Source organism: Neofelis nebulosa, chromosome 4 (genome assembly GCF_028018385.1).
Source record: "Neofelis nebulosa isolate mNeoNeb1 chromosome 4, mNeoNeb1.pri, whole genome shotgun sequence".
NCBI lineage: Eukaryota > Metazoa > Chordata > Mammalia > Carnivora > Felidae > Neofelis > Neofelis nebulosa.
The window spans coordinates 14,171,070-14,193,379 of NC_080785.1; the positions used below are offsets into that span (position 1 = coordinate 14,171,070).

The 22,310-nt window shown below is 37.3% G+C and overlaps 1 protein-coding gene and 1 pseudogene across 7 annotated transcripts in view; both read left to right on the plus strand.

The window, feature by feature from the left end:
• Nucleotides 1–22,310, plus strand: part of BRAF (B-Raf proto-oncogene, serine/threonine kinase) — a 172,156-nt gene that overhangs the window by 29,961 nt on the left and 119,885 nt on the right. The gene's annotated exons all lie outside the window — the stretch shown is intronic.
• LOC131511274 (U2 spliceosomal RNA) lies at nucleotides 14,451–14,551 on the plus strand (annotated as a pseudogene).

Sequence of the window (22,310 nt, forward strand, 5' to 3'; positions counted from 1 at the left end):
AAGTGCAGAATAGTAGATATTTGTAACGTACGTGTATTAGTTACCTATTGCTGTGTAATAAGTTATCCCAAAATTTAGCAACTGAAAACAGTAAACATTTATTTTACAGTTTCTGTGGGTCAGAAATCTGAGAGCAGATGGGGCGCCTGGGTGGCGCAGTCGGTTAAGCGTCCGACTTCAGCCAGGTCACGATCTCGCGGTCTGTGAGTTCGAGCCCCGCGTCGGGCTCTGGGCCGATGGCTCGGAGCCTGGAGCCTGTTTCGGATTCTGTGTCTCCCTCTCTCTCTGCCCTCCCCCGTTCATGCTCTGTCTCTCTCTGTCCCAAAAATAAATAAAAAACGTTGAAAAAAAAAATTAAAAAAAAAAAAAAAAAGAAATGCTTTCTTTAAAAAAAAAAAAAAAAAAAAAGAAATCTGAGAGCAGCTTAGCTGGGTGACTCTGGCTCATGGTCTCTCATGAGGTTGAAGTCAAGTGTCAGCCTGGCCTGTAGTTATCTCAAGGTTGGACTGAGAGAAGATCTCCTTTTGTGCTTTCCCATGGGTTGTGGCAGGGGCCTCAGAAGATCCACTTCCAAATTCAGCCACTTGGGCCTCTTTACAGGGCTTACCTCACGGAGTGGCAACTGGCTTTTTCCAGAGTGAAAGATCCAGGAGAGAGTGAGAGAGTTCACAGCATGTAGGCCACAAATAACTTAATCTTGTAACCTATCACAATGAATGGACAACTAGTACAAAGTGTATATGTAAAGAAGTATGAATCACAGGGGCGCCTGGGGGTTAAGCGTCTGACTTTGGCTCAGGTCATGATTTCATGGTTTGTGGGTTCAAGCCCCATGTCCGGCTCTGTGCTGACAGTTCAGAGCCTGGAGCCTGCTTCAGATTCTGTCTCCCTCTTTCTTTCTGCCCCTCCCCTCCGCTTATTCCTGTGTACATGTGTATGCGTGCCCTCTCTCTCTTTCTGTCTCAAAAATAAACATTAAAAAGAACAGGTATGAATCACTAGGACAAAGAACACCAAATAGAAAAAGCAGGCATTTGAGTTAAAAAAAAAAAAAAAAAAAAAAGACCAATAAACATATGCAAAGGTCATTAACCTCATCAACAATTAGGAATAGAAATGAAAACCATAGGAGTCCATTTTATACAAACTAAATTGGCAGAAACGAAACATTTGAACAGCATCCAGCATTGGTGAGGGATATGCTCTTCCACTGCTGGTGGGAGTATAAATTAGAAGAACCACTTTGGAAAATAATAGTGTGTTCTACAACCTGCAGTACCACTCCTGGGCATTTAACCTAGACTGGTGGTTGTCGAACTTGATTGTGCATCAAAATCCCCTGAGGGATTGTTAAAACAGACTGCTGGGCCCCACCCTCAAAGTTTCTGATTCAGTAGGAATGGGGTGGAGCCTGACAGGTTGTGTGTCTAACAAGTTCCCAGGTGATGTTGGTGCTGCTAGTCCAAGAATCATAATTTGAGAACCAACCATTGCCCTAGCGAAATTTGTGAATATGGGGAATAGGAAGCGTATGAATGTAAGACTGTTCATAGCACTATTATTTATTTTAACTCCAAAGTACAAAGAAAAAAATTCAAATGTCCATCAACAGTGGATTAGATAGGTAAATTATGGTATATTCACTTATGGAATAAAAACTTAGTTTATCGCTTCTCGGTCTTATGGCTAAAATCTGTTCTTACCAGTTTGATAAAAACTTAGTTTAAATGGACCAGGAAAAAAACCCACAGCTCCTGCACCAATATGTGTGGTCCCATAAACTTAATATTAGTCAAACATTAGATAAGTCACAAAAAAATTCAATGCAACGTGATGCTATTTATAAAAAGTTCCAAACATGGGGTTAACTATATTGTTCAGGAATGCAAACAGAAGTACAGAATTAAAGGAAAATCAAGAATAATTATCACAGGGGTGCCTCGGTGGCTCAGTTGGTTGAGTGGCCCACTTTGGCTCAGGTCCACGAGTTCAAGCCCCGTGTCGGGCTCTGTGCTGGCAGCTCAGAGCCAAGAGCCTGCTTTGGATTCTGTGTCTCCCTCTCTCTCTGCTCCTCCCCTGCTTGTGCTCTCTCTGTCTCTCAAAAATAAATAAATGTTTTTAAAAAATTTAAAAAAAAAAGAGAACAATTATCACAAAGGTGAAGAGTGATGTGTTTACCCCAGGGATGGCAAACAGTGGATGGAATTGAGGAGGGACATGTGGGAAGGTTTTAAGGTACTGGCAATGTTGTTTCTTAACTTTACCGTTATGCTTTAAACTGTAGATATATTTTATAAACTCTTCTCTACATACTTCTATAATAAAATTTACTTTAAGTAGATATTTTATAGATGAAGAAACTGACACTTGGAGGGTAAATACTTTGCCCAAGATTACAGAGCAAATAAGTGTCGGCTGAAATTCTTTGATTTTAAAGCTTGTGCTCTACTATTCTGTACCATAAATTTTTACAAGAGTTGTAAGAATTAGATACTGTAATCCCCATTTTGTAGATGAAGAAGTAGGTTTAGAAAAGTTATGCAACTTGCCTAGGGATACATTGCCTAAGTAGAAGATCTGGGGATTTGGACACAGACCTTGTGATTCCAGAGGCTCTTAACCACCTTGCTCTTGGAGCCTCCCCACTTCCTATTGTATCACAATCAGTTATACTTTTTGAGTTTGTTAACCACAATTTATAGCTCATGTTACACCTTTTGGCACCTTCACTGGCTTTCTACTGATGTTTTTCAGCCTGGATTATTATCTTGAATCTGTTTAGTACTCTGAGTTTGCTTGTGCTAGAGAATAAAATGTTTCTTTACTTAGTTGTGTTCTTTTACCTAGGAATTTAAGTTAGAATTTTGATAAACTCTGCTTATGTCAGTGTACTGATATCTATTAGCTTTCATTGTCTGAATCTTCAGCCTTTAAAAAATTCTGTACTCTTACCAGTAAAATTTGAGTTTATTAACGTCACTGCACGTCTGTTTTATTTGTAAATTATGTGTGTACTGCTGTACGAAAATAAATTTTTAAAAGCTAAGCCAAAAATGAAACAACTTGTGATGGTTTTCTTTGTCTGCAGCTAATATCTCAGGCCATTACACCCTTATGGCAAGGTTCATCATTAACGATAGTGGGTACAAATCTATATTTTGAATAATCTGGATAATTCTTAAAAACTGGCTAGTTTCTTATCAGATCTGATTAGGTCAGGATTTCTCAAATTGGACACTGTCTGCATTTTGGCCTGGATAATTCTTGGCTTGGCGGGGGGAGGGGGATGTTGTCCTTTCCGTTGTAGGACGTTAAGTAGCATCCCTGGTCTCTGCCCCCTAGGTGCCAAGGTATCCTCCCCTCGGTTCTAACAATCAGAATACTTAAGACACTGCCAAGTGTCTCCTGGGTGCAGAATCACCGCTGGTTGAGAACCACTGGGTTAGAGTGTTGTTTTAATCCTGTATTGTCCTGCCAAACAGCTTGTGCTAGGAGCAGGCAATGTGTCAGCTTTGCCTTTTTCTCTAGCAGCAGTAGTGTTACCTTCAGTATGAGGTTTGAGATTTTTTGGTATGAGTTCCTTTCAAGCCTCATGTCTATTTTGTGAGGTTTATTTAGTAAAGCTGGATAATAACCGTACATTCACTTCACTCAGTGTATTTAAGCTGTAGCATGTCACAGTAAGACAGATGTGCAAAGAAGAGGGAGAACTCCTCCCTTAGTTAACTGCTGTGCAGTGTGGAATGCCAGGGCTTTGGCATACCTCTTAACCACGTGTGACACACCTGTCTATTAATCCTGAGTGAGGGTGGCTTTGTAAATAGTAAATCTGAAAAATCTGTAAGTGAAAAATCTGAAGTTTTCTTTGTTTTCTAGATGAATACATGACTAAATAATGTCTGCCTACAGCCCTAATAAAGAGTCTCTTGCTTGCCCTTTATAGGTGTAAATCATGTGTTCGGCCATCACATTGTCAACTGCTGTAGAGTTTGCATCATTTCAACTATAGAACTCAAAAGGGGAAAACAATTTAAGTTCTCTTAACTGACTTCTACCTACCCAACTCATCAGGTTAACTGATAGTTCCTGTTAAAAAAAATATTTGCTGTCAAGGGCACCTGGGTGGCTCAGTTGGTTAAAACATCTGGCTTTGGCTCGGGTCACGGTCTGTGGTTCATGAATTCGAGCCCTGCATTGGGCTCTCTGCTGATAGTGCTGAGACTGCTTGGGATATTCTCTTTCCCTTTGTCTCTGCCCCTCCCCAACTTGCACACGTGTATACTCTCTCTCAAAATAATAAACTTAAAAAAATATATGCTGTCCGATTAGATGTGGGTTATATTTAAAGGAAGATTCCTCACCCTACATCAAGGTTTGGAGAATGAGTGTTCATGTTACAGTTTTAAGGTAAAATAAAATCTTTATGGTTTTACCGTTGCTTATGATTCCCTGATTTAGCGAACCTTTTCTCTTAACCAACCACCAGACTTTATTACATTGAATAAAGGGCTTTCTTTTGCACCCACTTAGGTATTACAATTGTGATGATTTACTTTGTGGAGTTGGGATTACAGTTTCTCTCAGCACCCTACTTCTCTCGTCATCTAAACTCACAGCTGCGTTATTATACAAAAAGTCTTCAAACTTTGTCTTCTGGAATGGCTGTTTGCTCTCTCAAAACAACCCTGGCTTCCTTCTTGCTAATTTACAGGATTATTGCGAGGATATTAAATCTATCAACAGTCGTTCAGACTCTCATTACTTCTTGCCTATAATTGTGGCATGCTTTTAATGGTACTCTTGGCCTTTAGTGCCTCTCTGGCTTGTTAGTTAACCTGAACATTGTTGCCAGAGTAAACATCTAAAATATATGTCTAAACAGATCAAAAGCCATTTATAACAATAAGAACTGCAATTTTTAAAAAATTACTATATATGCTGGCTTAGATGTGGTCTCTGTAATCAGGAGATGTCCATTAAACAAATTATTAAAAAAAATACATTACACACATAAATTCTGAATTGTGAGTATGTGCCCAAAGGAAAAAATAGCAGGTACTGTGGAGTTGAATGTGAGTCTAGTATAGACTGGGGGAGAGTGATCAAGAAAGGCCTCACTGAAGTGAGACCTAAAGATCTCTTCTATCTGGAGAAGCTGTGCTTGTTTGGAAAAGCACTGGGCAGAGTTTTACAAGAAGAAAAAATAGGTTGGGTAAAGGCTTTCCTGCTGGAAGGTCGTTGGTGGTTGAGTTTATTGAGTAAGGGATAGACAGAATAGTGCCTGATAAGGCAAGAAGTTGGCTGGGATAGAATCATTTAGGATCTTGTAATCTGTGCTAAGAAGTTTAGGTTTTATTTTTGAGTCACTGGGGAGCCAGTAAAGGGTTTAAGCAGGGAGAGTGATGTGATCAGATTTGTGTTTTAGGGATTCACTCTGATTATGGAGAATGGATCAGAGAGGAGTGGGAGTAGGGCAAAAGAAACGGGAAAACCAGTTAAGATACCTTTGTAAGTAGTAATTCAAGGAGAAAGGATAATAGTTTAGAGTAATGACAGTAAACAAGTTAACACATAAAATTATTCTCTCAAAAAACCATTATCATAGCCTTGTGAAGTATGAGCAGAATAAGATTTGAATGAACATATCCAAGCCCATCCAGTAAATAGTGGTATAAGGAATTGAAACCATGGATGTTGACCATTTGGCTTTTGTCTCTGAAACAAAAAACAAACTTCAGTGAAGATTTTTTAGCCTACCTTTATTACCTTTATCTCCTCCTAAACTCTTATTTACCTATGCTGTAGCTAAACCATACTATTACAATAGTTACTATGAACCTAACTTGTACCTAGATGCCACTGATGATTGTTTACTGTGGCTGGAATACTCTTACATAGTTAACATTAGGATCCAGATCAAAGAGGAAGCCTTCCAACTTTGTCTCCAGACACACATTGTCCATTTTCCCTCTTTTAACCACAGTAGTTTCGTTATGTCATGGTGTGTTAATTCAATAGATATGTGTTGGGCACTTTGTGTAGACATTGTGGATATATTCATGTACAAAAATAGAGCGTCACTATGGAACCTATAGTCTAGAGACAACACAGACCTTGTAAACAGAATCTGTGCATACCAATGTAATTATAAATCTTGAAAAGTGCTCTGAAGGAATAGTAAAGGATGCCTGTGGGTTCTTAGTAAATAGTACAGGATTGATTGCCTTGGAGGGGCCTTGAGTTCAAAACTATTTTTGTAATAATACTAAGACATTGTTTGCCTTTCACTCTCATTCTCTCATGAGGATTCAGTGATAAAATGTGTGATAGTGTAGCAGATTGAATGTAGAAGATGATATGAAAATCCGGATGTCTTCTGTTAAGGTGGATGTTAATGATACTGTAAAAAATATAAAAAATATTACTTTCTCTTTTCATTATTTTTGCTTTGGAAAATGTAGTTATTTTTTCATAAAAATTAGGTTAGTGTAATTTTTAAATGAATTAAATATACAGATTTCTTGGTTATAATTTTTAATATGGTAAACATTGAAAGCTCCAACCTGCATGAATAAGAGCTATGAGGGGTCCTCAATAATTTTTAAGATTATAAAGAGATTCTGAAACCTGGAAGTTTAAGGGGCACCTGGCCGGCTGGGTCGGTGGAGCATGCGACTGGATCTTGCATTTGCAGGTTTGAGCCCTATGTTGGGTGTAGAGATTACGTAAAAATAAAATCTTTAAAAAACAAAAGAAGAAACTAGCAAGTTTAAGAACCTCTGTGGTGGGGACCTGACTTAAATTGGGGTCTTCTAGAGAATTAAAAGATCACTTATGTCTCATTTTAAGCTCTTACCTAAAAAGTAAAGTCTGGTTATCTCCATATCTCCAAAGCCTGTACTTCTTTGCATATAATGGGTATGTTGGTTAAATAATGTTTTATTGCCAAGGTCTACTGTACATAGTCCTCATTTCTTGAATTTGGTTTGAAGCCTTTATTGAAGATACCATCTTTATTTCTGATTACTGTGGGAGATAGATCTGAGTTCAAATCCTTCTTGGTGTGAAGTTGCTTAACCTTGATGAACCTTGCCACTCGTCTGTAAGATAGAGTACATATTACTGTATTGTAATGATTAAATGAGCCAATGTATATAACCTGACAGGCACAGAACATGCAATAAAATGGTAACTTTTTATTTTACATACATAGCATATTGAGCTTAGTTCTAGTTAGTGGGCAGAGAGGTCTGTGGGTGAATTAGTATATAATTAAATAATCATCATTTGAGTACATCTAATAGTTTATTAGGAAAGGAGAGAAAGCCAAAATAATCCATTGCATGGTTACTCATCTTTAGAAGAGGGAACTGAAACAAAATGTAGGCTTAGAATAGTTGAAATAAAAATAACTCCAAGTACGTTGTAAGGATAGGGACAGAGTTTTATATGTCTGGTACCCCAACAGTGCCTCACATTTACTGAATATTTAAACAATGTTAAATAGCTAGAAATACTAAAAAACATTTTTAGAAACCTTGCAAAAATGTGTACTATAGTTTAAAGGTCAGGTCTCAAAATATCCCACATGGCTAACTGGAGAAGTAAATAAAGGAACCTGGAAGAAAAACAGAATTGCCCTGGGGGGTAACATGAAGTGTTATAAAGTGTGACTAAACAGGATCTAATAAGATAGGACAGAGTAGGGCATCTTGCGATGGATTCCAAATTTAGCAGTTAAAATCTTAACTATATTAGAGGTAGACTCCTTGAGATCACAGTGCAGAATGATCACAGTGCCAAGGGATGACAAGAAAATAGCTAGGAAGATCAAGTGACTGCTTTGCTTTGCTTTTCATGGCAGAGAGCTATAGGAAAATTATCCTTTTATATATTCTCTTTTGAAGCAGGTAGTTCAGTTGTGCTGAAAAGAAAGAAAAAAGAGTGTGGTAACAGATGGTAGCTACACTTGTGAATATAGCATAATGTATAAACTTGTCAAGTGGCTGTGTTGTACACTTGGCAACTAATGTAACATTGTGTGTCAACTATACTCAAATACAAAAATTAAAGAAAAAGTAATATTGTTATTCCTTACTTGAGATAAAAATCAGCAGAAGTTGGGGGCGCCTGAGTGACTCAGTCGGTTACGCGTCCGACTTCGACTTCGGCTCAGGTTATGATCTCACGGTCCGTGAGTTTGAGCCCTGTGTCGGGCTCTGCTGACAGCTCAGAGCCTGGAGCCTGCTTCAGATTCTGTGTCTCCCTCTCTCTCTGCCCCTCCCCTGCTAACGCTCTGTCTCTCTCTCAAAAATGAATAAACGTGAAAAAAAAAAATTTTTTTTTAAATCAACAAAAGTTGGTTAGAGCAACACAGAGGTCTGGATCTAGAGCTTGCTTCCATTAAAAAAAATTTTTTTAAGTTTATTTACTTATTTTTTGAGAGAGACAGAGATAACGTGTGAGCAGGAGAGGGACAGAGACAGAGGGAAAAAGAGAATGCCGAGCAGGTTCTGTGTTGCTAGCGGAGGGCCCAATGTGGGGCTCGACCCCTCGAAACTGTGAGGTCACGACCTGAGCCGAAACCAAGAGTCGGACACTCAACTGACTGAGCCACCCAGGGGCCCCAAATTTGCTTACATTTTAAACAGAAAGGGCTGTAGACTTTCTGTTCTTTTTACAACTAGAAAGCTTTACAGAAACTACCTGTGTAATTATCTCATAAAACTTCTTTCTCGTTTGAAGATTTTTATCAACTTAAGGTTTGAATTTTCATAGATTATTAATGTGTATTATCTCGATAGCTGTGATCTTTGAATTTATAGGCGACTAAATTGAGATGTCATTTGTAGTAAGAGCAAGTGAAAAGTATGTTGCTATTCACACTTGGTATTTAAGTAGATGCTTATATTATGCAGTCAGTGCCAGCAGTTGGTTGTTAATTGAAGATAGTTTAACTGGAAAAATTTTAAGGATATTAAAATATAAACCCCACATTTTAATTTAAAACATATAAATGTATTCTCCTATACCTATATTTTGATATAATGTTTGATTAATGTGCTCTGAGTGGAGTTCCATGTGTTTTTTCATGTCTCAACAATACTTATAATGCATTATCCATAACCACCTGTTTTCTTTTTACTCTAATCGTCTGTGAGTTGAGTGAACAAATCATGAGAGATTCTAGGGAAAGCATGAAGATGACTTAGACTAGAGTGATAACAGGGGAAGTGATACAAAGTAATCTGATACATGATATATTTCAGCCATAGATCCAAGAGAATTTTCTCTTGAACTAATTTCCAAGTGCATAAATTTCAGAGACGAACTGAACAAGAGAAATCACTGCTACGAACCAAATTTTTGTTCTACAAGATCGAGTAAGATATTTTTTTCTTCATATCCAGGATCCAACCTTCTAGTGAATTCCATTGGCACTACTTTTGAAATATATCTGGAACCATACCATTTCTCACTGCTTTCGTTGCTACCATGTCAGTCTCAGCTACTTTCCTCTGTCCAATAACAATAACCTATATGTAAGTGGTCTTGCCCCCTTACATTGTGGTCTCTACATGGCAACGGGAGTGATCGCTTAAAACGTAATTTATGTTATTTCTTCGCTCACGAAACCACACTTAAAATGGAACCTAGACTTTGTATGGTTTTCAAGATCTATATAATCTGACTCTTGCCAGCCTCTGTCACTTCATCTTCTAAACTAGCGATTCTCGGGGCGCCTGGGTGGCTCAGTTGGTTAAACATCCAACATCAGCTCAGGTCATGGTTTGTGAGTTCGAGCCCCACATGGTGTTCTGTGTTGTCAGCGCAGAGCCTGCTTTGGATACTCTCTCTCCTCTCTGTGTCCCTCCCCTGCTCTCTCTCTCTGTCTCAAAAGTAAACATTAAAAATATCATTAATAAAATAAAATAACTAGTGATTCTCAAAATGTAGTCCAGGGACAGCTAGAGGCCGCCAAGGCTCTTTTGGAGGATCCACAAGGCCAAAACTATTTTTATAAAATAATTACAATATTTTGTAAAAACTTTTTATAAAAATACTAATATGTTAATTTTTCAGAGTTTCCAGTTGTTCATTAATGTGTTTTATTGCTACAGATTAATGCAAAGTCATATGAGAATCCAGCTATCTTTTATGAAGCTAGTCATTAAAAAGAATTGCAAAGATGTAAAACACTGACATCCTTCTCACTAAATCTTTTTTGTTTTGGACTTTAAAAATAATTTGTGTTACATGATGGATTTCCTACTAAATTAATATTTTTACAATTTCTCAGTCTTATTTTCCAGTGTGGCAAATATTAATAGATATAGCCCACATAACCAAAGCTTTTAGAGATCCTCAATAATTGTTAAGAGTGTAAAGCGATCCTGGGGTGCCTGGGTGGGGCATATCGGTTAAGCATCCAACTCTTGATTTTGGTTCAGGTCAGGATCTCACGGTTCATGAGTTTGAGCCCCGCATCAGGCTCTGCGCTGACACTATGGGGCCTGCTTGGGATTCTCTCTCTTTCCCTCTGTCTCTGCCCCTCCTCTGCTCACTCTCACTCTCAAAAAATAAATACATAAACTTAAAAAAAAAAAAAGTTTAAAGCAATCCTGAGACCAAAAAGTTTGAGAACTGTTGTTTTGCACTATCAGCATTTTCTTAACACCAGCTACATTGGCTTTCTTGTTCTTTGTAATCTCCAAGCACCCTTCTAACCTAGGGCTTTTTTCAGCAGCTGGTATTTTTTCCTATGGCTGAAGGGTATTCTTCCAAGCTTCCTCACTTCGTTCAAATGTTCATATGTCACCACCTCTTTGATGAGACCTTTCTTAACAGCAAACTGCTCTTTCTAAGAGTTTCTTCCTTACCCCCTGTCCCTTACTTAGACCGAATTTTCCTCCAAGTACTTGTCACTGTTGGAAATTAAGTGATATGTTTGTTTTCCTGTTTTGGTCTCCTACCTGAATATATACTCTGTGAGGGTGGGGATTTTGTTCACTGCTATGAGGCGAGAGCCTTGAACAGTGTTGGGTACATGAGTGATTAATCGGGTTTTGACAATGAAAAAAGTAAAAATACACAGAAACAGAATCCATGAGTAAAAATGTGAGTAATATAGAATACATACTCTGGAAATCTAATACATGAATTAAAGGATTTCTAGAAGGAAAAAAGCAGAGAAGTAAAAATTAGTTAAATAATAGAAGACTGTATCTCTGAGCTGTAGAAAGACTTGAATCTGTATGTCGAAAGATAGGATAACAAGCAAAAGTTACATTTCCAGTTGAGATTCCTGAATATCAGGAAAAGAGATGATCATAAGCTTGTAGACAGAACAGAAAGGGAAGATAAGTCAACATTGACAACACTGAGAGAGGAGAGTGTGTTTAAGAATCCCATATCGGGGCGCCTGGGTGGCGCAGTCGGTTAGGCGGCCGACTTCAGCCAGGTCACGATCTCGCGTCTGTGAGTTCGAGCCCCGCGTCGGGCTCTGTGCTGACAGCTCGGAGCCTGGAGCCTGTTTCTAATTCTGTGTCTCCCTCTCTCTCTGCCCCTCCCCCGTTCATGCTCTGTGTCTCTCTGTCCCAAAAATAAAAAAAAAAATAAAAAAAAAAACATTGAAAAAAAAAAAAATAATCCCATATCTGGCCAAGGTATTTTCAAACAAGAATGGAACCAAAGTATATACATCCCCCATATACACTATCTGTACACTAAAGAGACATGATTAAAAGTGGAAATCGGGGCGCCTGGGTGGCGCAGTCGGTTAAGCGTCCGACTTCAGCCAGGTCACGATCTCGCGGTCCGTGAGTTCGAGCCCCGCGTCAGGCTCTGGGCTGATGGCTCGGAGCCTGGAGCCTGTTTCCGATTCTGTGTCTCCCTCTCTCTCTGCCCCTCCCCCGTTCATGCTGTGTCTCTCTCTGTCCAAAAATAAATAAAAAACGTTGAAAAAAAAAATTTTTAAAGTGGAAATCAACATCTATAGATGTTGATCCCATATACTGTAATGTTAACTTTTTAGAAATTAAAAAATATTATTTTAATTCTAAATAAGTGATTCTGAAAGTGAGGTGCCTATACCAGTGGCAGCAGCATTACCTGGAAATGTCTTTTTAAAAAAATGTAGGCCCTATTGCAGACCTACTGAAACAGAAACTCTGGGCATGAGGCTCTGCAAGCTATATTCTAACCAGCTGTTCCAGTGATTTTGTACATGGTAGACTTTGAAGACCATTGCTAATCCTAGATCCAACTTAAAATAATAAACACAAGCATTTTAAGTAATTCTGTATGTTTTACTCTAAGGTTTTGACATATATTAATTTAATTTCTCCCCTAACTACCTTATGAAGTAGGTACTCTGATTATTTCCATTTTGTAGTTGAGAAATTTAGAAACTTGGCCAAGTATTCAGGACTGGTTAGTGGTGAATTAAGATTTTTTTTTTTAAGAGGTAATTATCTCTTTTTAAAAAATTATTTTGAGAGAGAAAAAGCACAAGCAGGGGAGGGACAGAGAGAGAGAGGAGAGAGCAAGAATCCCAAACAGGCTCCACACTGTCAGCGCAAAGCCCGATGTGGGGCTCGAACCCACGAACCATGAAATCGTGACCTGAGTTGAAGTCAGATGCTTAACCAACTGATCTACTCAGGTGCCCCAGTGGTGAATTAAGATTTAAATCAAAGTATTATGACTACAAAGCCCATGCTTTTAGCCGCTACAGAGCCTTAGTGCTTTCTTCAATTTGGGGGATGGAGCAGAACTAAGCAAGTTAGGAAATCCAAGAAGTATAAAGGAGAAGATTGACACACCTGAATATATAAAAATTTAAGATTTTTATAAGAAAAAAGTATGCACATAAAAGAAAAAGATGTGATATACAATGGCAAAACTGACACGTAACACAGGATTAACAGTTCTGCTATACAGAGAGCTCTCACAAATTGTTAAGAAAATGACTACATTAAAAATGGACAAAAGATACAAACCTATATAATTCATAAAAGAAGACATGCAGATTTCATAATATCTGAGTAGATACTCAAATCTCATTAGTAGTAGAAAAGGAAGTTGGTATTAACAGCAAGATTATTGTTTTTCCATCTGTGTGGTAGCAAAAAAAAAAAAAATGACATCAGGTACTAGCTGGAATATAAGAAAATCCTTTCATTATCTCTCAGCATCCTATCAGCACCTGTTTGGGTATGATAGGGCTGAGGTGCTGATAGGATTGAGAATTTCTAAAACCTTTTGCAAAAGTACATGTTAATGTCTGTTACAGATTTGAAAAGCTGTGTGCATGTGTGTCCATCCTTTGATCCAGCAATTAATAGCCCTTTAGGGAATCTATCCCACAGAAATAAAAGCCCTGGTAAATGGATAAGTGTATAACTATTGTGTATTGCAGCATTACTCAGCAAAGTGTGCCAACAACCAGAATGTGAATGTCTCAATACATGGTTGAGTAAACTTGAACACAAAATTACCAGAACAATGATAGTTGCCAAGTAATAATATATAAAGTATAATCTTGGTTTTGTTTTTAAAAAGAACAGAAGAAAGGCAGAGAGAAAAATATGGAAGAGTATGACTCAAAGTGTTAACATTGATTACTTCAGAGTCATAGGATTGGGGTGAAGGTGGAAGGGAAAATTACAAACTGATTTTTTTTTTTTAATGTCCTTATTTGATTTTTGTGGAACAAGGGGTGTGTGTGTGTCTGTGTGTCTTTTAAGTCTGTAGACGAAATGGGAATGGATTGGTGTTTTGCTTGCCAAATATAAAAACTTTCCAGTTTAGAATGTTAGATGTAGACTGATGGATGTATCTTTAGAAATGTCAAAATGTCTTCGTTTTGGACTACTTTTTTGTTGTGTGATCCATAGTTAGGTGGCTTATTTCTAAAATACGTGTAAGATCATAAAATACTCATGAATGTGTATTAGTATTGAAAATTCTCCTTAGGGGCACCTGGGTGACTCTGTTGGTTGAGCATCTGACTCTTGATTTCATCTCAGGTCATGAGATGGAGCCCTGTGTCAGGCTCTGTGCTGAGAGCATGGAGGCTGCTTAAGATTCATTCTCTCTCCCTCCTTCCCTCTCACCCTTCCCCCTGCCCCCCCTTGGTTGCTCACACTCAAAAATAAAAATAAATAAATAAAAATTTTTTAAAAATAGTAAAAGTTTAAAAAAAGAATGAAAATTCTCCTTAAATGTTAAAGTAGGATGACATACACTGGACCCACCAAAAATAACCCCAAAATGTTCTGTAAGAATCAGATTTATCTGATGTGTGAATATTACTTTAGGAATTTTACTTATTTAATTAACTAAATTTCAGTAGTTAAGCAGATTTTATCATTAACCTTTACATTTGAATATATTTTAAACTTAGCTTTAATTAGATAAATTCTTTACCTGATTAAAACTTGGTCTTGATTGCTTCTCAGTTTTTTGGCTAAGATCAAGTGTAGTATCTGTTCTTATCAGTTTAAAACTTGGTCTTGAAATGCAAAAAACAAAACAAAAAAAACCCACAAAAACTGTTAATAGAGTTGACTGTACTGATTCATTATGGCTTTAAAAATTTTGTAGCTAGTATTTTATTGAAAATTGCCAAAAAATTAAAAAAAATACAAAAGCATATGCACCGAAGGGCAACTTTAATTTCCATTCTGACAGCTCTAGTCTTACCTCTCACATGTAACCACTGTCAGTAGTTTCTGTGTGTTATTTCTGAGTTTGTCTGTATAAAGCCAACTGTTGGTGGACTTTGATGATGATGATGATGATGATGATTTTAGAGACAGTGCATGTATGTGAGAGAGGGAGAGAGGGGGAGAGAATCTTAAGCTCAATGCTGAGCATGGAGCCTAGCTCGGGCTTGATCCCTTGGGATCCCTTGAACCAAAAATCAAGAGTCGAATGCACAACCAACTGAGCCCCCAGACACCTCCCGCTGCCGCCCCCTTTTTTAGTTGTTTTTTTTTTTGTTGTTTGTTTGTTTTGTTTTTTGAGACAGAGAGAAAGCAGGAGAGGGGCAGAGACAGAGGGAGAGAGAGAATCCAAAGCAGGCTCTGCACTGTCAGCACAGAGCCCAGTGTGGGGCTTGAATTCATAAACTGTGAAATCATAACCTGAGCCGAAACCAAGAGTCAGCTGCTTAATCTACTGAGCCACCCAAGCACCCTGCTGTCAACTTTTTAAATTGTATATATATATATATATATATATATATATATATATATTTTTTTTTTTTTTTTTTGGGACAGAGAGAGACAGAGCATGAACGGGGGAGGGGCAGAGAGAGAGGGAGACACAGAATCGGAAACAGGCTCCAGGCTCTGAGCCATCGGCCCAGAGCCTGACGCGGGGCTCGAACTCACGGACCGCGAGATCGTGACCTGGCTGAAGTCGGACGCTTAACCGACTGCGCCACCCAGGCGCCCCTAAATTGTATATATTTTTGCTATACTGATAATGTAAATTATATATTCTTTATATTGGAAAAAAATAAAGAACATTTATTTAATCAATGCCCAGAATATTTTTGATCTAGGGAAAACTTTTGAATTTAACTTACTTTTTTTTTTTAAGTTTATTTATTCATTTTGAGAGAGACAGCTCAAATGTGGGAGGGGCAGAAGGGGGGGAACAGAGGATCAGAAGCAGGCTCTGTGCTGACAGCAGAGAGCCTGATGTGGGGCTTGAACTCATGAACCATGAGATCATGACCTCAACCAAAGCCAAGAGTTGGATGCTTAACCAACTGAGCCACCCAGGCACCCTTGACTTTAACTTTTTAAAAACTTTTTTATTTTTTTTAATTTAATTTTTTTTTAATTTACACCCAAATTAGTTAGCGTATAGTGCAACAATGATTTCAGGAGTAGATAGATTCCCTAGTGCCTCTTACCCATTTAGCCCTTTCCCCCTCCCATACCCCCTCTAGTAACCCTCTGATGTTCTCCATGTTTATGAGTCTCTTATGTTTTGTCCCCCTCCCTGTTTTTATATTATTTTTGTTTCCCTTCCCTTATGTTCATCTGTTTTGTCTCTTAAAGCCCTCATATGAGTGAAGTCATATGATTTTTGTCTTTCTCTGACTAATTTCACTTAGCATAATCCCCTCTAGTTCCATCCACGTAGTTGCAAATGGCAAGATTTCATTCTTTTTGATTGCTGAGTAATACCTCATTGTGTGTGTGTGTGTGTGTGTGTGTGTGTGTGTGTGTGTGTGTGTATACATACATACCCCACATCTTCTTTATCCATTCATCTGTCGGTGGACATTTGGGCTCTTTCCATACTTTGGCTATTGTTGATAGTGCTGTTATAAACATGGGGGTGCATGTGTCCCTTTGAAACAGCACACCTGTATCCCGTGGATAAATGCCTAGTAGTGCAATTGCTGGGTCGTAGGGTAGTTCTATTTTTCGTTTTTTGAGGAACCTCCATACTGTTTGCAGAGTGGCTGCACCAGCTTGCATTCCCACTTGACTTTAACTTTTAATAATAACTAGATAAATACTAGAAAAAGCAAAAAATGTACCTTTCCTTTCAATATTTTGAATTATTAGAGACATTGATACTTGTCCTCTTCTATCAGGTAGTAAGAGAAAGTTGTTGGACGGTTTTCAGTCTGGCATAATCATAAATGTGGCATCTCAATCTGTTCATTCATCTGTTTATTGTTTTCTGTGTTATTGTGTGTATGTATGATAGGAAATACCTGAATACAGGTATTTTACTAACTCCCTTAGTCAAAAGAGGGATTTAAGTCTGAGTTTGGTACAAAACTACCTGAATATATGTGCCAATTGTTTACTAAAGTTAGAGAACTCCGGTTGCTTGGCACCTGCAGACCTTGGAGGAGGTTATGATGGCACCTGTCATCCTTGCGCCCTGGTATTTCTTTTGGATAGAACTTTGACAACCTTTTAGATTCTCTGCGGGCTTACTGTCCTAATTAGGTTTTATAAGGCTTTTTGAGTTGATTTTGGCAATTTAGATTTTTATATAAATGTCTATTTCAACCAAATTTTCAATTTATTGAGATTGTTTATAATACTGCCCTCAGTGTCTTTAATCTTTATCTCCACGTGTTTTACCTTTCTGATTCTTAATGTATTTTATTTTCTTTTTGAGATTTTCAGGGTATTGATCAATATTATTAATTTCTTCAACGAATTCTTAGTTTATTTAACTTAATGCACTTAATTTTTGTTTGCTCTTTTGTTAATTACTGTTACTAAATTTATTTTTTCTCAGGGTTTTTTGTTGTGATTATTGTTCTATCTTACATCAGTTTATTTTCAGATTGATTTTTTTTTTCCCTAATAAGTACATTTGAGGCTATTGATTTTCTCTTTTAAATATTGCTTTGGCTCCATCCCATAAGTGTTGATATGCAGTGTTTAATTATCAATCAATTCTGAATATTGTACTTTCAGTTGTGGATTTTTCTTTAAGTCAGGAGGTATTTGGAAGTTGAATGTTTTCTCTTGGTTGTTTTATATTATTTTTTATTTATTTTTAATGTTTATATTTGACAGAGAGAGAGCGCACGAGAGAGAGAGAGAGAGAGAGAGAGAGAGAGAGAGAGAGAGCGTGCCCGCGAGTGGGCATGGGCAGAGAGAGAGGGAGACAGAATCTGAAGTAGGCTTCAGGTTCTGAGCTGTCAGCACAGAGCCCAATGCAGGACTCGAACTCATGAGCCATGAGATCATGACCTAAGCCAAAGTCTCACGCTCAACTGACAGAGCCACTCAGGCGCCCCTGGAAGTTGAGTTTTTAAAAAACTTCCCAGTGCCTGGATTCATAGGTTTGTTTGACTGACTGATTGATTTTTATTTTTTAGCTATAATTTCAGTCTTTTTTTTTTTTTCAAGTAGGCTCCACACCCAACATGGGCCTTGAATTCATGACTCTGGGATCAAGAGTCAGATGCTCTATTGACTGAACCAGCCAGGTGCCCCTGCTGTAATTTTATTCTTAATTTACAGTTTGGCTATCTTATGGTTAGAGGAGAAGGCTATAAGTATCTACATATTGGCATTCCTGAGATTTCCTATATGTTCTAATACATAATTAGTTTTCTAAATACTGATCCTTAGCTTTCTCCCCTCCCCCATTCTAAGGTTATTTTAAGTGAGATATAATTCACATGCCATAAAAATTGTCCTTCTAAAGCATACAAGTCAGTAGATTTTAGTATACTCACAAGGTTGTGTAACCATCATCAGTATCTAAGTCGAGAACATTTTTGCTACTCCAGAAAAAGCCCCTATTCCCATTAGCTGTCAGTTCCAGTTCTCTCTCTTTTTCAGTCCCCTGGCATCCACCATTCTTTCTGTGTCTATAGATTTGCCTGTTCTGGGTATTTCCTATAAAAGGAATCATACAATATGTGCCCTTTAATGTCTGTCTTCATTTACTTAACATAATACTTTGAAAGTTCATTTATGTTGTCGCATGTGTCAGTCCTCCATTCCTTTTTTTTTTTTTTTTGTAAATTGAGGTGAAATACACATAACATAAGCTACTTTAAAGTGAAAAATTCAGTGGCATTTAGTATATTCACCATGTTGTACAACCACCACTGATGTCTAGTTCAAAATACATTCATCACTCTAAAATAAAACCAACTTAGTACCAACTAAGCAATTTTTCTCCATTCTTCTCTCTCCCAACCTCCGAAGGTCACCAGTTTGCTTTCTGTTACTATGGATGTATCTATTCTTAATATTTTATACAAATGGAATCATAAAATATATGACCTTTTGTGTCTGGTTTCTTTCACTTAGCATAATGTTTTCCAGGATTATCTACATTATACTTTCCTTTTTATGGGTGAATAACATTCCATTGTCCTATACCACAATTTGTTTTTCCATTCATCCATTGATGGATGTTTGGGGATTACTTACAGCTTTTGGCTATTGTGAATAGCGCTGCTATGAATATTGGTGTACTTGTATTTGGGTACCTGTTTTCACTTATTTTAGGTGTATACCTAGGAGTGGAATTGCTGGGTCACACGGTAATTCTGTGTTGTTTTTTTGTTGTTGTTTTGAGGAACCAGCAAACTTGGTACAGCAGCTGCATCATTTTACATTCCCATCAGCAGTGCATGAGGGTTCCAGTTTCTTCATATTCTCACCAACACTTGTTGTTTTACGTGTGTGTGCTTTTAAATAATAAGCATTCTAGTAGATGTGAGATGAAAACACATTGTGATTTTGATTTGCATTTCCCTGTTGATTCATGATTTTGACCATCTTTTTATGGATTTGTTGGCTTTTTTTGTATATCTTTGAAGAAATATCTGTTAAAGTAGTTTCCCCATTTTTTAATTGAGTAGTCTTTGTTTTTGAGTTCTTTCTATCTTCTGGATACCAGACCTTTATCAGATACAAGATGTGCAAATATCTTCTTCCCTTCTGTAGATTGTCTTTTTACTTTCTGGATAATGTCCTCTACACAAATATTTTTTATTTTGTTGAAATCCAGTTTTTTTCTTTTGTGCTTTGGTGTCATAAGTAAGAATCCATTGTCAAATCCAAGGTCATTAAGATTTACCCCTGTTTTATTCTAAGAATTTATAGTTTTAGCTCTCATGTTTAGGTCATTTATCTGTTTTGAGTTAATTTTCATCTATCATGTGAGGTAGGCGTTGGCATTTATAGTATAAATTTGCTACGAGTCACTGCTTTTGCTGTATCCCATCAGGTTTATTAATATGTTATGTTTTCATTTTCATTTCTCTGAAAGTATTTTCTTTTTTTTTAAAGAGTTTTTTTTAATGTTTTTTATTTATTTTTGAGAGAGAGAGAGAGACAGAGTGCAAGCAGGGGAAAGGCAGAGAGAGAGGGAGACACAGAATCCAAAGCAGCCTCCAGGCTCTGAGCTGACAGCACAGAGCCTGACGTGGGGCTCGAACTCACAAACCGTGAGATCGTGACCTGAGCTGAAGTCGATGCTTAGCCGACTGAGCCACCCAGGCTCCCCATCTGAAAGTATTTTCTAATATGCCTTGTGATTTCTTTGACTTTACATCTATATTCAAAAGGGATATGGGTGTGTAGTTAATTTTTTTTTTTTTTTTAGTATGGTCTTTCATGATGGTATAAGGGTAATGCTGGCCTCAAAAAGTGAGTTGGAAAAGGTTTCCTCCTATTTTTTGAAGAACATTGTATAGAATTAGCCTCATTTTTTATTTTTTAAAACATTTTGTAGGGTTTGTCACTGAAATCATTTGGATCTAGAGATTTCTTTTTAGGAAGGTTTATAAAATATTTTTTTAGTTTCCTTCATGGTTTGAGGAACATTAAGATGATCTCTTCCACCTTGTGGGAGATATTTTGTGTGTGTGTGTGTATGGTTTTTGAGGAGTTGGTTGACTTCTTCTAAGATTTGGAATTTATGTACATCTTGAATTTTTCATAGTATTCTCTTATTATCAACGTCTAAATATCTTTGAGGGTCTATAGTTTATTTTTCTTTCATTACTAATGCCGGTAATTTGTATCTTCTCCTTTTTCTTTTTCATTCTCATTAGAGATCTATAAATTTATGTTTTCAAAGAACTAGCTTTGGTTTGTTAAAAAACAAAAACCAATTGAGTACATTTTAAAGATTTTATTAGCCAGGACATCTGGGTAGCTTGGTTGAGTGTTCGACTCTTGATTTCAGCTCAGGTGAGGATCCCAGGGTTTTGGGATCAAGCCCTGTGTCAGGTTCCACACTGAGCCTGGAGCCTGCTTAAGATTCCCTCCTCCCTCCTCTTCTCCATTCCCGCCCCCCCAACTCCTTCTCCCCTGCTTATGCTTGCTTACTTTCTCTAAGTAAATAAATAAATAAATATTTTATTAGCCTTATTCAACAATTCATGAATTGGGCAGCGTTGCATCTAGCAGATAGAAAGGAGCTACAAAGAGCTATGCACAATGGAAGACTTTTATAGGCAGAAGGAGGTAGGACAAAGAAGCTATTCTAGCAAAGAGCTAATTTTTTTCCAGGCAAGGTCACTTTCTTTGTGGGAGACAGCAGGGGTCTACAAATTAGTGACTGGGTATTCCAGGCTGACTGGGTAAGGTTACATTCCTGGGAAACACCAAAACTACAGTTATGTCAGATATTAAGTCTTGGTTTGGGGATGTGGGCTTAGCACAAGGGACTCCATTTTTAGCCTGTTGTCTTAACAGTGTAATTTGTTAAAAGTATTTCCTTCCCTGTTTACAATTTAACTGATTGCTCCTCTGTATCTGTCTTCCTTTTCTTTGGGTTTATTTTGCTTTTTCTCTAGTTCCTTGAGGTGAATTTGAGACCATTTTTATTTTCTGATAAATGATATAATTTTAATGGCATAAAGTCACCGTTAAGTCATACTTTAGCTGCAATTTACAAATTCAGTATGTTGCATTTTCATTTTTACTTCTTTTTATAATTACTGGATTGTTCATCAAAATATTGTTAATGATTTTTGCGTCTGTGCTTTTGAAGGCTGTTGCTTTGTGGTTTTGAGGCCTCCTCTTTGACCCAGGCATTGTTAAGAAGTGTGTTGTTTTATTTCCAAGTGTTTGGAGATTTTCTGATTATCTTTATGTTTCTAGTTTAATTCTGTTATGGTTAGAGATATAGTTTGTATTTTTTAAAACTTTGAAGGTTTGTTTTATGATTTAGAATAATATCATGTATCTTGGTAAATATTCTGTGTGCATTTAACAAAAATTTGTATTCTGCTATTGTTAAGTCGAGTGTTATGTTTTTAAGATAATTTCATCCAGTGGGCTGAAGAAGTTGTTTATTTTTTTCTGTAAGATCTTACTGATCTTTCTGCTAGTTCTGTTGCTGAAAGAGGAGTGTTGAAGTCAAGTACAATTGTGAATTTGTCTGTTTTAATTTCATGTTCCAAGTTTTTATTTAATGTTTAAAAAAATTTTTTTTAATGTTTATTTATTTTTGAGAGAGAGAGAGCAAGCATGGGTGGAGGAGGGGCAGAGAGAGAGGGAGACACAGCACCTGAAGCAGGCTTCAGGCTTTGAGTCAGCACAGAGCCCGATGCGGGACTCGAACTCATGAACTGTGAGATCATGACCTGAGCTGAAGTCGGATGCTTAACTGACTGAGCCACCCAGCATCCCTATGTTTTTTAAAGCTTTGTTAGTGGGAATACTTGTCTCTTAGTGAATTGACCCTTTTATCACTATGTGATGTCACTTTTTGTCCTTTTTTTTCCTTGTAGTCTATTTTATCTGATATTAACATAGTAAAGCTTTCTCTTTTTTTTTTATTTA